Below are 17,299 nucleotides of genomic sequence, written 5' to 3'. Positions count from 1 at the left end.
AAAATTGATAAAATATAAATAAAGTTAAATATTGAGTTACTTTAAGTTTTTCTACTATTTAAAAAATATAAATAAAATTATCTCATTTTGCACCATTTTAGCTATCTCATTAAAAGCTGAGCAAGAACATTTTGCTCAGCACATTTGTACGGTCTAGAGGTTTCAAAAGAGTTCAAACTGGAAAACAGCAACTTGGAGCAAATGCAACGCAGCGTGACAGCCGACATTCCGGATTCCTCGGTCTCGCATCCTTCACAATAAACGTCGAACGGACCCTTGACCGACAAAGATTCGCATGGACCCTTGACCGACACGAGACACAATTATAACAATACCCCGTTTTTTAATTACAATTTATATATTAAAACAATACCGTACATCAAGGAGGTCATCTAAAAAGGCCTTCAGGTCAGATTTTGCTTTAGCCGAAAAGTTACTAGAAAAGCAAAGTTACTCGAAATAAAAGGATTAATGCAGTTTCATCAATTCGTAAAATTGAAGTGCCTATGTTCATATATTGTTAATCCAATAAAAATTTATTTTAAAATATTCTCTCAAATATTTGAATTATAATTAGCATAAATCTATTTTAACATAGATTTAATATGAGCTTTGGGCCTGGAGTATGCTCTAAAACTGCTTCTGCTTGGCTAAGAGCTCGTCTTCCTCGGACGTAAGGAAACAGGTTAACGGCCCAAGACCCAGAGGCATCTGGCAGGAGTGAAAGTCTGCTCCCTTACGGACCACCAGCGGGTTATTTCAGGTGGCGTGGTTTTCCTTGATAACAGTGATGTGTCAACTGACATTCCCGGATAGCAGCCAGAGATCGCTGTCCTCACTGTTGGTTTGACAAACTGAGTTTGATAGGTTTTTCCACCTTTTGAGAGGAGATTTAATATGAGCTTAAAGAGATTAAATTTTTTAAGTATAAAGAATGAAAAAAATATGGAATTTTTTTTATTAAATTGTATTTTTGAATATTATAAAAATTATATGGTCATTTTATCATCACATTAAATTAAATTGGGTTTTTTTGTTATTAAAATATTTTTAATCAATATTAATTCATATTAAAATATTTTATTCATAATTTATATTGAATATTTTATTCTATACAACATTAAATTGATATAATGTATTAAAATATTTTTGAAAAGTATAAAGTTTAAATTTCTTACTCACATATTTATTTTAAGTCTAATTACTTTACATAGAGTGCTGGTTTGTTTGAGTAAAAGATTCTATTCGGGCTTTTCTTGACTCATCGATTTCCAGTCCATATTGCTGCTTTACTCCTTTGCTTTCAGGACGTCCTCCATTGGTGCATATTATATTTCGCGCTTTCTTCAAAGATATGTGGTGATTTGTGGCTTTCAGATCTACAGTGATCTGCGGTGATCTACGGCGTTCAGATCTGCCATGATATGATATGTGGCTCTAGGGAACATTTAATATACATTCCCGGTCTTGCTTCCCTTGCCTGCTAAGGTGTTCTGCTGGTGATCTGCGGCTTTCAGATCTGCCATGATATGATCTGAGGCTCTGCGGCACATTTAATATACATTCCCGGTCTTGCTTCCCTCGCCTGCTAAGGAGAACATTTTCTAGATGGCTTCCAACTTCGCGAAAATCGCTGCTGGCTTGGTTCCGTCTACCTCTGGGGGGCAAACTCCTGCCCATATTGTCAGTGAAGCCCCAGCTCCCACTGTCCAGGTGGTCCAGGCTTCACTCGATGAGGCTTTGAAATTCTCTGAAAGTGCTCTAATATGCTGATTCAATGGTTTTTTTCTGCGGCTGATAGCTCTCCACAGTTGGATCTCGGAGGTATGGAAGCCTCTAATTCCTGATGCAATTAATATCTACCCCTGTGCTAGGGGTTTCTTTATAGTAGATTTTGAAAACCGTGAAAGCAGACAATGTATTCTAGATTTCGGCCCTTGGTTTTGGGATAAATCAGGCCTATTCATGAGGCCATGGAACCCATCATTTGATCCCTCAACAACAGTCATAACCTCAGCACCAGTTTGGGTGAGATTTCCAAACCTACCCTTGCATCTCTGGAATTTCTCTTCGCTAGAAGCCATTGGAAATGCAATTGGAAAATTTTACTGCAGGTGCCCAGAAACAGAGGAATATGCCAGAACCACATATGCACGCATTTGTGTGGAAATGGACTTCAGCATCGGATTCCCAGCTGAAATACACCTAACAAGTAAAGACTATGTGTGGAACCAGAAACTCGATTACGAAAGTATCCTCTTCAGATGTCGATCCTGCTTTGAGACAGGCCACCTAGCCAAAAATTGCCCAAAAGCCTCCCAGAAAAATTCTGCTAGAAAAAATCACCACAGATCTACATGGTGGGAAGGAGCACAAAAAGAACACTACACTGTCATCCAAGAAGAATACTCTCAAGAAAACTCTGAATTACAAGAAATCGGGCAAGATAGAAACAACTTTGAAGACAAGCAGGGGGAAAGCCCCGCCCAACAACAAAAAAGTGAACTCAACAACCCCTCAAGCATCGACAGTTATGAGGTTTTGAATAACGCGCAAAATAAATCTTCATTTAATAGCAAAGCAGATCTCCTAGACCAAACTTATTCTCCGACTATTTCCAAAAGGACGAACACAATAGATCGCGAAGCTAAGACACCAATGTCCCAAGAACCAAAAGAGATGAAGGAGATACAAGATAAAGAAAGTTGGAAGACTGTAGAGAAGAAAAAGAAAGCTACATCACCAATCTCGCCAAGAAAGACGAGGAGCTAGACAATTAGAAATTAAAAAATTATAGGTCCAATAGATGAATTTGGTCTCACTGGACGTTAACCACCATCATCATCATCATCAAATTATATTATGTCATATAAACAACTAACTAAATATACATAACATATTTTTTTTAAAAATGATAGAGATAACTTTTAACATATTACTTTTCTATTTAAATAATATTTTATTTTTATTTAAAAAAAACCAATATACTTATACATCACTTTCACACTTTCGCACTAATATGTAATGAGCTTATATACCCATTTAAACATCACTTTCACACTATATGTAATGAGCTTATATACTCATTTAACAGTTACATAATAAGACTAAAATGTAGTCTTTGGTTAACAAAAGAGATTTCTAATATATGGATTGCTATGGAGACTTCCTAGACTCAGTGATGGCTAATTCTTGAACATCATTCATGGATTTGTCTTCTCATAAATCATTAATGGACTGATCTGCATGTGCATTTTCTAATGGGCCTTCTGGCTTTTTCTGCTGCGTAGGGACTGCATGTGCATTTTCTAATGGGCCTTCCGGCTTTTTCTGCTGCGTAGGGACGCAGCTAGGAGGTTGCATTTTCAAATAACCACAGTATTCCCCGTAAAGATACGAGGTGAATCCCCACAAGGCCAGGGCCACCGCCATGCCCTTCTCCGCACTAAATTGCTCATGGTACAAAAGCACTGCGAGGACCTCTGTCACCGGAATCATAGCAGCAATGATGACACCACTCAACAAAGAGCTCGCCAGGGACGTAACGCCGAATACCCCAATGTAAAAGAGCTGCCATGCTACTGCGGTCCATAGGAGAGCCATGGAGTAATCGATCTTCCCCACACGAAATTCCTTGGCCTCCCTGTGGAGAGCCTGGAAATCTCCGTTAATGAGCATGCCCACCGTACAGAAAACAGTAGCCGAAAAAGACATTATGAATTGCATCTCCATAACAAGCATATACGTTATTTGGCGCTTTGATTTTCTGTAAGTGAACTCAATCAAGGGAATAATGAAACCATAGAGGGCAGCTGCACCCAGCGTTAAGACGAACCCGAGCACGTACTGCCTATTCGTTATTCCTGCAGGTCTGTCACCGCTTGTATGGAAGGCAAGCAACACGGAACTCGCAGTGAGCAAAACCACAGAATTTATGGAGAAAGGGCTGAACTTTTGCCGCACTAAAAGTAGCGCGAAAACAGCGTTGAAGCCGAGCTGGCTGGCGATCAAGACAGAGGAAGTGGAAACGGGCAGAAATGAGAGGCCATATGCGTATAGGTAATCGTCGACGCCTGTGAGAAGCCCGATTCCACAGGAAGCCAGAAAGAGGTTGGGGGTGATGTGATTCCCTCTGTTGGGCTGTTTTCTGTATGACAAATAGAGAGGCAAGAGGAGAAGAGGCCAGCCAGCAGTCTCTAGCCAAGATGAGAGCCATTTTTTGGATCCACCGTGCAGGAAATAAAATCTTGTCAACAAAGGTCCTGCAGTTGAACCCGTAGCTAAGGCCACGATGTTGAGGAGCAGGAGGATCCAAAACCTTAAGTTTTTCTTTCTGGTGCTTACCTCGGGTTGCATTCTTTCGACTTCTAAATCGACTGGTGCTCCATTGTTTACGATCTCAGCCGCACCCAACCCAGACATATTCAATGCACAACTTCAAGTAAGACAAAATCGGAATTTGAATTCAAGATTCCCTGATAGCAATGCAGATCCCCAGGGAGAAAAAAGCAGAGATCAAATGAAATAAGAAGCAGCTGCACATAGACAAGAGAGGATAGAGGTAAGAAGCAGCTCACCTGGATCGATATATGATGGACGAAGATGTGAGGTACCCAAAGAATAATAGAAGAGCATGACATCTGGATAATAGAGGTAGATGGGAGGGACACAAAGAATAGGAGGGACCCAAAGAATAGTTGAAGAGCATGGCATCTGCATGTGCAGAAAAGGAGAGGTGGAGACGGAACGTTTGCTACTTTAGTCAAAGGCATATGGCCACACCAAGGTGGGGAAAAGCATTGAACAATGAGGAAGTAAGATTATGAGGGAGACATGTAGAATATCGGTGGGATTATTTGTAAATGGATTCTAAACATTAAAATTTTGTAGGTCAGAGTTAGTGATAAAGACTTGTATAGCACATGAAAATCGAAAGTGAAAAGTATGAGTATTCTTGGACCAAATGTGTTGTAAGGTAAATCATAATAGATTGATTTAAACTATAAATTTAGAAAGTGTTTTAAAAAAATAATTTTTTGGTGTGAGATTTAAAATTTGTTAAAAAAAATTGCAGTTAGAAAAATGTGGTCTAATGGTTACTTTTTTATATATATTTATTTTTCATTATTTAAATAGCCTTTTTGAATGCATAAAAGTATTTATGCATTAAAATTAATTTTGGTTGGTTACTTATATATATATATACCATTTTTCATTATTTAAATAGCATTTTTGAATGCATAAAAGTATTTATGTTTTGAAATTATTTTTGGCTACTTGAATTATGCAAACTATATAGCTTAAATTTTTATTTCTGAATTTCATACAAAATTAACCAAAAAATATACATGAAAGTAGCCAAAATGTAGAATAGTAATCCTATTTGAAATGTTTTAACTATAAGCTTTTTCTTTTTTCAATTGCTTTATATAATATATGCATAGTTTTTGTTTAAACCCCCTACCCCCAAACATATATGAATAATGTGATTCTTTGGAAAGTTTTCCAGTTTATTTTCCAATCTATATTCATTAAAATCTCAAGTTTGACAAGTGGACTCTTCACAATCAAAGTGCCCCAATTTTTTTTTGAGGATGTTGAATCCATATGTACAATCAAGAAACCAATTTAAACAACACAAATCAAGATCCAATCACAATTTTTTTTGGGGATACCAGTAAGAAATCCACTAGAAACTCCAAAAAGTTGCACTTAAAGACTACTCCGAATATATATATATATATATATATATATATATATATATATATATATATATATATATATATATATATATTATCTTAAGAATTAAATGAATTACACATCTTGCTTATATTATTTTTATTAGGAAATGATTGATTTTTTTACTCTCGATTAGTTATTTTCTTTATGGGTTTAAACATGGAACTAAGTTACACTTTTTGGCAAAATGAGGGGGTGGAAAATGGATGCTTGATCGAGCAATTTTAAGTGCTTGATCGACAAATTTTGAAGCGCTGGATTGAGTGTTTAAACAAACCCTCGATCGAGTCATTTCCTAACATGAGTTAACCGTTTGATTGAAAAAATATAGCTCAATAAAATGTTATTTCTAATTAAAATACCCTAGCCTCTACCTGCAGGTAAGGGCGTTGGCGCTTTAGACTTTTTAATGGCTTGATTGATTCGTTGGTTAACCACGTATGCCACTGGATCGAGGGTTACTTTAATGCTAGCAATTTGAATTTTGAATTTAAGCACTTGATCAAGTGTTTAAAGCGCTCAATCGAGATCTTGAAGTATTAAAAATTAGGTTTTCAACACTCTTCTGCATATTTCTTTGTAATCCCATTTTGTACCCTATCGGGTTTAGGGCAGAATTTATCCTTAAGTGGTAGAGTTTATCATGTTGGATTTGTGAAAGAATCCTCTATCCAATGACATGAAGGATTGGTGAAAGAATCCTCTATCCAATGACATGAATTTGACACTTTCGAATTCATATGATATTTTTCATCTAATTTCTTTTAAACATAACACTTAAAATTGTTTTGGACAGTTTCAAAGGGGCCGAATAAAAAATCAATAACGTAAAATATACACAATGAAATTTAAAAAAAAATCACTATCTATCAATATATTTGTTTAGGAGTCCTCTTCAAAAGGCTACTCTTGTTTTCTCAATTTATTTAAAGAATTGAAAAAAATCTTACATGGACACATCTGTCTCCAAAATACGATTGAAATATCACTTCCCCAACTTCAATTTTGCATTAAAAAATATATTTTTAATATGAAAAACTTAGTTCTCTCAGTGTAGATCATGCTTATATATATATATATATATATATATAATCACCAGGACAACAACATAATTCTCCACATATTGTCCTTTTACTCCAAATCAAAATCCACAATGCTTAAATGAATTTTGAGGGGTGCAATTCGATAAAAGAGGAAAAAGTTAAAATTTCATCGCCACATTTGACGCAAAAGTGTAACCTATGTATGCACCCTTATAGATTGAAATGTTTTAGTATGTTAACATTAAAATAATTTCTTTTTTGTTTTCTTTGAAAATAATTAGTTTGTATAAATATTCAAATATCTATTTAAGTGTTGTATTAAAATATTTTTAAGAAGTATAAGAATTATACTTTTTGGTGGCACTCAAAAGTGAAAAAATAAATCTTTTTTGCTTTTAGTTATTTTATCTCTCTATGGTTGAGAGTGAGAGTGAGAGTGAAATATTTTTACCACTTCTTCTTCATATCAACCACACATATTCATTTTTTGTTTTTATTATAGTCAACATTATTTTTTATTTAGATAATATTTTACTTTTACTTTAAAAGGGACACATGTCAACTAGAGGTTGATCATCCAAGGAATTACACATCTTCCTCATATTAGGTTGTAGAATGTCCCTCTCAAGTGAAAAAAAATAGTTTTTTTACTTTTAGTTATTTTATCTCTCTATGTTTGAGAGGGACAGTGAGAGTGAAATATTTTTATCACTTCTTCTTACCAACCACACATATTCATTTTTTGTTTTTATTATAGTCAATATTATTTTTTATTTAGATAATATTTTACTTTTATTTAAAAGGGACACATGCCAACTCAAGGTTGATCATCCAAGGAATTACACATCTTCCTCATATTGGGTTGTAGAATGTCCCTCTCAAGTGGAAAAATAAAGTTTTTTTTACTTTTTGTTATTTTATCTCTTTATGGTTGAGAGTGAGAGTGAGAGTGAAATATTTTTACCACTTCTTCTTCATACCAACCACACATATTCATTTTTAGTTTTTATTATAGTCAACATGATTTTTTTATTTAGATAACATTTTACTTTTATTTTAAAAGGGACACATGTCAACTGGAGGTTGATCATCCAAGGAATTATACATCTTCCTCATATTGGGTTGTAGAATGTCCCTCTCACTCAACAATATATAAATAGTTTTTTTGTTTAACAATAAGCACACACAATGACATGGAACTGTTTTATGTATTATGCACATTGGATTTTTTTATCATTAGTTTTTTTTCTGGAAGAAAAATAACTTTATGTTTCTTTGAGAGAAAAATATACATAATGTTGTCCAATAAACTGATTCAAGTTTAGCTCAAAAAATATCTAGAAAAACTTCAAATATGTACAGATCCATATCATAATACAAAAAACATGTTCAAAACAACATGCAATTTGAAGAAACTCTAGAAGTGAAACTCCATGCCATTTATTTCATGATCATCCAATATTTCATATTGACCAAAGGACCCTGTGGGATGTTGCAAGGCCTCTTTGGAGAGTTGATCCGCTTTTTAGTTCAATTCCATATAGATATGAGAAAATGATGTCCTCTCAAAATAATCTAGCTCTATGTTGATTTCATGCAAAATATGATTTATAGAATGGATATCTACCTTTGTCTTTTTATTATCTCAATTGATTACTAACTTTTAATCTCTGAGAACTTGGACCTTCATGACTTCCAAATGATCAATGATATAAAACAAAGTCCACAGGGCTACAAAATCAGCCTTAGAATTTAATCCCCTACCTCGAGCATAGTGCAACAAATAGTGCCAAGAGATTCTTTGACAAACTCTCTAATGCGAACTGCAAATGGGAAAGAAAAAAGAGACGAGAAAGATTTTCACAATAATTAAAACAAAACACACACATATTAGGCCCAAACCAGTTGTTTTTCCACATAATATCCCAAAGTATTATTTTACATTTTAGGGGGAATTTGTTTTTCCACAGGAACCTGCACCACCAATTGACATGCTTATTAAAATTTTCCTCAACGTTTGCATTGCAATCCAACTTTGATATATATTTACTTGAAGAAGGGTTCTTAGACCAAATAATCCTATCCTCATCATCCTCTACTAAACTTATGAATAAATTTACAAGAAGGTTAATGAGAGTAGACCATTTTATAGCTAGATGATCAGGGAGACCTAATAATTTAGCTAACTTCCAACCTTCTCTATTGCAAGGTTGAAATTGTTGGGATTTTGCATCTGCTAGAAATTCTTTGAGATATATTCATCTCTAAGATATCTAACAAAATTATGAGATATTTTGAAATCATTACAATCTCCATGCTTGGGTTATTCACCCATCTGAACCTTCCTACCGTCCCCTAGTCACCACACAATCGAAGGACCAATGAAAGAAAATGGTTTAACTAAATCCTTCCATAGCAAAGAAAATAATTCACGCTTCTTCCTTGGATCCCCATACTAGTTAATAATGGATCTATCTCTAAAGTATTTCAACTTGAGAGCATGGCCCCAAAACTATGAATTGTTTGTAAGAAGCCATAAACTATGTGTAGCCAAAGCGTGACAAAAAGAGTGAATATTTTTTTGCCCCCATACTCCAAATTCTTTGGGAGAGGCAATATGATGCCAAGATGCTAAATGGAAACCATTCTTATCCTTTATATGTTACCATAGAAAATGAAAACCCAACTTCCTTATCCTATTTAAAATACCTTTGGGCTTGGAGGTCAAATAGACATGGATGCTCTCATGAACAAATTTTACCAAGACTAGATAACCGCCTCTTGATAAAAATCTATTCATTTAGATAGAAATATTTCCTTCAACCTTCTTTATCATCCAACAAATAATTAATTGATAATGGTTTGGTTTTAACATAAAGCTAGGATATTTCACTTTGTCTTCGATTGGATTTAACTGAAAATGAAAACATTGTCAAATAAAAGATAAGGCCATTTTAGACAAAAAGTAATGAGAGAGAGAGTAGATTTTTGGTTATTGACCAACATTCTAGTAGGAAGGGATATGTGATAAAAAATAATTTGGATCTCTTAAAGATAAAAAAAATTTCCCATCATGAAAATAAAAATGTCGCCAACAAACAACAGATGAGAAGTGGAGACGTTTTGAGATATACTAATGCCCTTCAGTCTTTCCTTTTCAATGGAATTTTAGAAAAGTTGGGTTAACAAATACAACACTAGAAGAAAGAGAAGGAGAGATAAGGGGTATCCTTGGCACAAGCCTCAAGAGGAATTAAAAGAGACCATTGGATGACCATTAATAAGCACAATGATTTATGGCAAGATTTATGCCCATTTGGATGAGAACCAACCCTAGGAAGGTCCAATCCAGGTGATCATAGGCTATCAAAATATCAATTTCAATAGCAGCAACTGAAAGGTTCTTGGTTTTATAGAATGGAAATATTTTTGAGCTAGCGAGCCAACATCGTGAACTTGATGGTTTTGTAAAAAGATCAACTATTCCTTTGTAGTTATTTCTCTCAGAATAGGATTCAATCTAGTTGCAATAATTTCAGATGTTAATTTATAAGTCACATTGCAACAAGATATGAGTCTTTAGTCATTGAAAGAATTCACCTCCTATTTCTTGGGAATAATAGAAATGAATGTCGATTTAATTGAGCCTAAGACCTGACCCAAACTCTAGGATTCTTTACACCCATTAAGAGTTCTTCTTTGATTAAATAAAAAGAACTACTGTAGAATTCCATTGTCATGCCATCATAATTGAGACTTTTTTTCTTTTGCATAGAAAAAAGGTTTGCTTGAAATTCACCTCTCGTGACTTCTTCTGTAAGGGAAGCATTCATGGCATTAGATATAGAGAGAGGAAAAAAAGGGAGAATCAAGAAGCTCTAAAATGGGGCATCCTCTAGGTTGGGAGAAAAGAGATTTAAAATGCTGAATATTGATGCATGCAATGTCCAAAAATGAGAAAGAATTCCCATCATTTTCCTTCATGGACCAAATAGTGTTCACATTCCTACGATGATTGACATGTATATGGAAGAACTTAGTGTTATTATCCCCCTTAGAAATCCATATGGTGTGACTCTTTAATCTCTAGGTTTCCTCCTCTTTGCAAAAAAATCTATTTTTTTGCATTCAAGAGTTCGCAAAGCTTTGATGGTTTCCATTCAAAAAATACCTAAAGAGTTTAATGCATACACTTCATTAATATTTCCTTTCATCTCCCTCAACACAACATTAATTTTTCCGTTGTATGCCTTATCCAAAATTTTAATCTTGTTTTTTAAAAGCTTTAAGTTTTCCACAAATTGAAACATGAAAGATAAATCTTTGCTTTGGCTGAAAGGCTTCCATGCTTATTTGACTAATTTTCTATAATCCTCTTCCAAAAGCTAGACATGGCTAAAATTGAAGGGGGTCAAGGGTTTTGGATCATGTTTTTTTAAAGCTAGAAAAATTGGAAAATGGTCCAATATTTGGACAAATTTTACCTAATATTTGAACCTTAAAAAATAAGAAGAGAAAGATATTGAAATCAAAAACCTATCCAAGCACTTAGACATTGCATTATCATCAAAACTCATATTTCTCCAAGTCAGGATTGATTTGACAAGGTTAACATCAAAATCGGAATTTGAATTCAAGATTCCCTGATAGCAATGCAGATCCCCAGGGAGAAAAACAAAGATCAATTGAAATAAGAAGTAGCTGCACATAGACCAAGAGAGGATAGAGGTAAGAAGAAAATCACCTGGATCGATATATGATAGAGGAAGATGTGAGGTACCCAAAGAATAATATAAGAGCATGACATCTGGATATTAGAGGTAGATGGGAGGGACACAAAGAATAGGAGGGACCCAAAGAATAATCGAAGAACATGGCATCTGGATGTGCGGAAAAGGGGAGGTGGAGATGGAACATTTACTACTTTAGTCAAAGGCATATGGCCACACCAAGGTGGGGAAAAGCATTGAACAATTTGGAAGTAAGATTATGAGGGAGACATGTAGAATATGGGTGGGACTACTTATAAATTGATTTTAAACACCAAAATTCTATAGGCCAGAGTTGGTGATGGAGACTTGTAGAACACATGAAAATGGAGAGTGAAAAGTATGAGTATTCTTTGACTTTAATATGTTTTAATCTAGATCATAATAGATTGATTTAAATTATAAATTTAGAAAGTGTTTGAAAAAATCAATTTGTTGGTGTCAGATTTAAAATATGTAAAAAAAAATTGCAGTTAGAAAAATGTGGTCCAATGGTTACCTTTATATATTTATCATTTTTCATTATTTAAATAGCATTTTTGAATGCATAAAAGTATTTATGCTTTGAAATTAATTTTGTCTACTTGAATTATACAAACTACATAGCTTAAGCTTTTATTGTGGAATTTCATACAAAATTGACCGAAAAATATACATGAAAGTAGCCAAAATGTAGAATAGTAAGAGTATTTGAAATGTTTTAACTATAAGCTTTTTCATTTTACAATTGCTTTATATAATATATACATAACTTTTGTTTAAATCCCCCACCTCCAAACATATATGAATAATGTGATTCTTTGGAAAGTTTTCCAGTTTATTTTCCAATCTATATTCATTAAAATATCAAGTTTGACAGGTGGACTCTTCACAATCAAAGCGCCACAATTTTTTTTGAGGATGTTGAATCCATATATACAATCAAGAAACCAATTTAAACAACAGAAATCAAGATCCAATTTATTTATTTATTTATTTTCCGTTTCCAATGAGAAATCCACTAGAAACTCAAAATGTTGCACTTAAATACTACTCCCTTGAGTGTTTAAACAAACCCTTAATCGAGTCATTTCCTAACCTGAGTTAATGGTTCAATCGAAAAAAATATAGCTCGATAGAGCATTATTTCTAATTAAAATACCCTAGCTATGACCTGTTGGTAAGGGCGTTGGTGGGTTATACTTTTTAATGGCTCGATCGATCCACTGGTTAACCACTTATGCCACTTGATCGAGGGTTACTTTAATGCTCGATCAAGCAATTTGAATTTTGAATTTAAGCGCTTCATCAAGTGTTTAAAGCGCTCAATCTAGCTCTTGAAGTATTAAAAATTATGGTTTCAACACCTCTTCTACATATTTCTTTTCAACCCAAAGAATAGGAGGGAGCCAAAGAGTAATCGAAGAGCATGACATCTGGACGTGCGGAAAAGGGGAGGTGGAGACAAAACGTTTACTACTTTAGTCAAAGGCATATGGCCACACCAAGGTGGGGAAAGCATTGAACAATTTGGAAGTAATATTATGAGGGAGACATGTAGAATATGAGTGGGACTACTTGTAAATCGATTTTAAACACCAAAATTCCATAGCCCGGAGTTGGTGATGGAGACTTGTAGAGCACATGAAAATGGAGAGTGAAAAGTATGAGTATTCTTGGACTTTAATATGTTTTAATCTAGATCATAATAGATTGATTTAAATTATAAATTTAGAAACTCTTTAAAAAAATCAATTTTTTGGTGTTAGATTTAATTTTTTTTTTTTTTAAATTGCAGTTAGAAAAATGTGGTATAATGGTTACTTATATATATATATATATATATCATTTTTCTTTATTTAAATAGCATTTTTGAATGCATAAAAGTATTTATGCTTTGAAATTAATTTTTTCTGCTTGAATTATGCAAACTACATAGCTTAAGTTTTTATTGTTGAATTTCATACAAAATTGACCGAAAAATATACATGAAAGTAGCCAAAATGTAGAATAGTAAGACTATTTGAAATGTTTAACCATAAGCTTTTTCGTTTTACAATTGCTTTATATAATATATACATAGTTTTTGTTTAAATCCCCCACCTCCAAACATATATGAATAATGTGATTCTTTGGAAAATTTTCCAGTTTATTTTCCAATCTATATTCATTAAAATCTCAAGTTTGATAGGTGGACACTTCACAATCAAAGCGCCCCAATTTTTTTTGAGGATGTTGAATCCATATATACAATCAAGAAAGCAATTTAAACAATAGAAACCAAGATCCAATAACAATTTTTTTTTTCCTATTCTAGTGAGAAATCCACTGGAAAGTCAAAAAGTTGCACTTAAAGAGTACTCCCAACACACACACACACACACATAATGACATTGAAATATTTTATCTATGATTCACATTGAATTTTTTGATAATTACTTATATTAGCATATTCCTTTTATCTTAAAAATTAAATGAATTACACATCTTGCTCATATTATTTTTATTAGGAAATGATTGATTTTTTTTTACTTTCAATTAATTATTTTCTTTATGTCATTTGAGTTAATGGTTCGATCAGAAAAAATATAGCTCGATAGAGCATTATTTATAATTAAAATACCCTAGCTGTGACCTATTGGTAAGGGCGTTGGCGGATTATACTTTTTAATGGCTTGATCGATCTGCTGGTTAACCACTTATGCCACTGGATTGAGGGTTACTTTAATGCTCGATCAAACAATTTGAATTTTGAATTTAAGCACTTCATCAAGTGTTTAAAGCACTCAATCTAGCTCTTGAAGTATTAAAAATTATGGTCTCAACACCTCTTCTGCATATTTCTTTGCAACCCAAAGAATAGGAGGGACCCAAAGAATAATCAAAGAGCATGGCATTTGGATGTGCGGAAAAGAGGAGGTGGAGACAAAACGTTTACTACTTTAGTCAAAGGCATATGGCCACACCAAGGTGGGGAAAAGCATTGAACAATTTGGAAGTAAGATTATGAGGGAGACATGTAGAATATGGGTGGGACTACTTGTAAATTGATTTTAAACACCAAAATTCTATAGGCCGGAGTTGGTGATGAAGACTTGTAGAGCACATGAAAATGGAGAGTGAAAAGTATGAGTGTTCTTGGAATTTAATATGTTTTAATCTAGATCATAATAGATTGATTTAAATTATAAATTTAGAAAGTGTTTAAAAGAATCAATTTTTTGGTGTCAGATTTAAAATTTGTAAAAAAAAATTATAGTTAGAAAAATGGGGTCTAATGGTTACTTCTATATATATATATCATTTTTCATGATTTAAATAGCATTTTTGAATGCATAAAAGTATTCATGCTTTGAAATTAATTTTTTCTAATTGAATTATGCAAACTACATAGCTTAAGTTTTTATTGTTGAATTTCATACAAAATTGACCGAAAAATATACATGAAAGTAGCCAAAATGTAGAATAGTAATCCTATTTGAAATGTTTTAACTATAAGAATTCTATTTTTACAATTTCTTTATATAATATATACATAGTTTTGTTTAAATCTGCCACCTCCAAACATATATCAATAATGTGATTCTTTGGAAAGTTTTCCAGTTTATTTTCCAATCTATATTCATTAAAATCTCAAGTTTGACAGGTGGACTCTTCACAATCAAAGCGCCCCATTTTTTTTGATGGATGTTGAATCCATATATACAATCAATAAACCAATTTAAATAACAGAAATAAAGATCCAATCACAATTTTTTTGCTGATTCTAGTGAGAAATCCACCAGAAACTCAAAAAGTTGCACTTAAAGACTACTCCTAACACACACACACACACAGATATAATGACATTGAAATATTTTATCTCTGATTCACATTGAATTTTTTTTATCATTTTTTTTTCTGAATAAAGACTAATTCTATTAAGAAAAGAAAAGTATAGTACAATCAAGCTTGCATACAAGCCAAGTAGAGAAGCAAGGGAGCCGGAGGTGAAAGGCTATCAACCTTGCTCCTTAGAGACAGAGAAAGAAACGGCCAAAGAAAACACAGGAGTACAGAAGGATAGCACTGAGCAGAGAGAGCTACCCCGAGGGGGTAGTTCCTGCAATACGGCATTTTTTGCCTTTTTTCTTGCTCACTTTGACCCACCCAGTGGAGTTTGGCTGAGCCATAACAAGTTGTAGATTATTCTGCGCTGGCGGCTGAGTTTCCTTATCAGAGTCTGAGGACGAAGAAGAAAGAGAACGTTTCTGAGAAATCTGAGGGTTAGAGGGAGCCGCCGGACCGACCGAGGGAGCATCCATCGGAATCTCATCATTCTGCAAATCAGCTTCAATTTCCTCATCCTTCTGCACATCTGCTTCAGAGTCCTCCTCCTCCGAACTAGAGAAATATAAATCGTCCAAAGGACGGGGAGGCTCAAAAGGATTCCATCTCTTGGATTTGGGCTTGCGATTCAGATTCTTCTTTTTATCGGTGAACTGGGAGCAAGTGCTCTGGAGGTGCCCTGCTTGGTGACAATGGCGGCAGCGGAAGGCTGTGTTCTCGTAATCCAATGGCTGAGTCCAGTGGAAATCTCCAAACTTGAGATTAATCTGATCCGGCAGTCCTCTGCTAATATCTATTTCTGCACATAGGCTGCCGTAAGTGTAGAGACCATTTACCTTTCTTGAGGTATCTGTAGCCAGGTAGCGTCCTAAAGTATTTCCAATGGCTAAGAAGACAAAGAACTCCCAGAAATGAGCCGGAAGATTCAGGAGCCTGACCCAAATGGGAAGCTTAGAGATGACAGCTGTAGAGGGGTCGAAGTCTGGAAACCAAGGGGTGAGAAAAAGTCCAGCCGCACCCCAGAACCAAGGGCCTCCCGTAACGGCTTTCTGGTAGTCTTCATTTAAGTCAAAAACCACCAAGAAGAATCCTTTTGAACATAAGTAGATCTTGCACTTTTTAGTCCAAGAGGAATGGACCCATTGGTAAAGATCTGCTGTGCGAGGCCATAGTCCATTAAATCTGCATATGAGTGCTGATTCTACAAGTATCTTGTAGCGATTTTCAATCTCAGGATTATTGAAGTTAATGGAGGGAATTTCCTCTGATTTGTCTACCAGAAACGGCTTTGGAGCACCATTTAGCTCGGCTGCCTTCGAAGAGAACTGAGGTTGGGCCGCGTCTTTGCGAGCTGCATCTTTGTAAGAGAAAGAGGGGGCAGGGGAGGTTTGCCCAAGGGAACCACCTCTTAAAAGGAAAGAAGGCCCAATAGAAGCGTCCTTTTGAATGTTGTAAAAGGAGAGAGGAAGGGGATTCATAAGTTGCTTACCCTTATATAGCAGTCTGAGGTAAGAGGAGGGGATCCCCAGCCGACTTTCGAGTTTTTGCAGAAGATCCTACACGAGATCTGTTGCGCGTACCCATTGCATTTTCGTTTTGCCCGAGAGATTGACTTGGATCTGAAATGCATGTGTTTCTTCAGGTAGATCTGGCTGGTTCAAGAGGGGAAGCTACTTCAGGTTTGTACCCATCTGAGATTGCCGCCTTACAGTTGCATGCCCACATATCTGGTTTTTTTTAAGGCTTCTTGCTCTTCTGGGCTTCTGATATGATGGATCAACATCAGATCTGAGTAGCTGAATGTTGAAGGTGCCCATAACTGTGTCATTTGCAGTTCTGATCAAAGGGGCAAAGGATTCAAGCCCCGCGGATTCCTAATCTACATCTTCCGACTTGGAAGCAGCATAGGCATTCCGCGATTTTTGCTGGTCGGAGTTATTG

General features: G+C 34.8%; 1 pseudogene; it reads right to left on the bottom strand.

Annotated features, from left to right (window-relative positions):
- Nucleotides 1–3,068: 3,068 nt before the first annotated feature.
- On the bottom strand, nucleotides 3,069–4,563 carry LOC149252883 (purine permease 1 pseudogene; annotated as a pseudogene).
- Between the last annotated feature and the right edge of the window lie 12,736 nt (nucleotides 4,564–17,299).

The sequence above is a fragment of the Pinus tabuliformis genome, chromosome 7 (assembly GCF_031772625.1).
Source record: "Pinus tabuliformis cultivar Carrire ecotype Pingquan chromosome 7, CPIR1, whole genome shotgun sequence".
NCBI lineage: Eukaryota > Viridiplantae > Streptophyta > Pinopsida > Pinales > Pinaceae > Pinus > Pinus tabuliformis.
The sequence above is the reverse complement of the archived record's forward strand: the minus strand, read 5'-3'. Positions and strand labels throughout refer to the sequence as shown.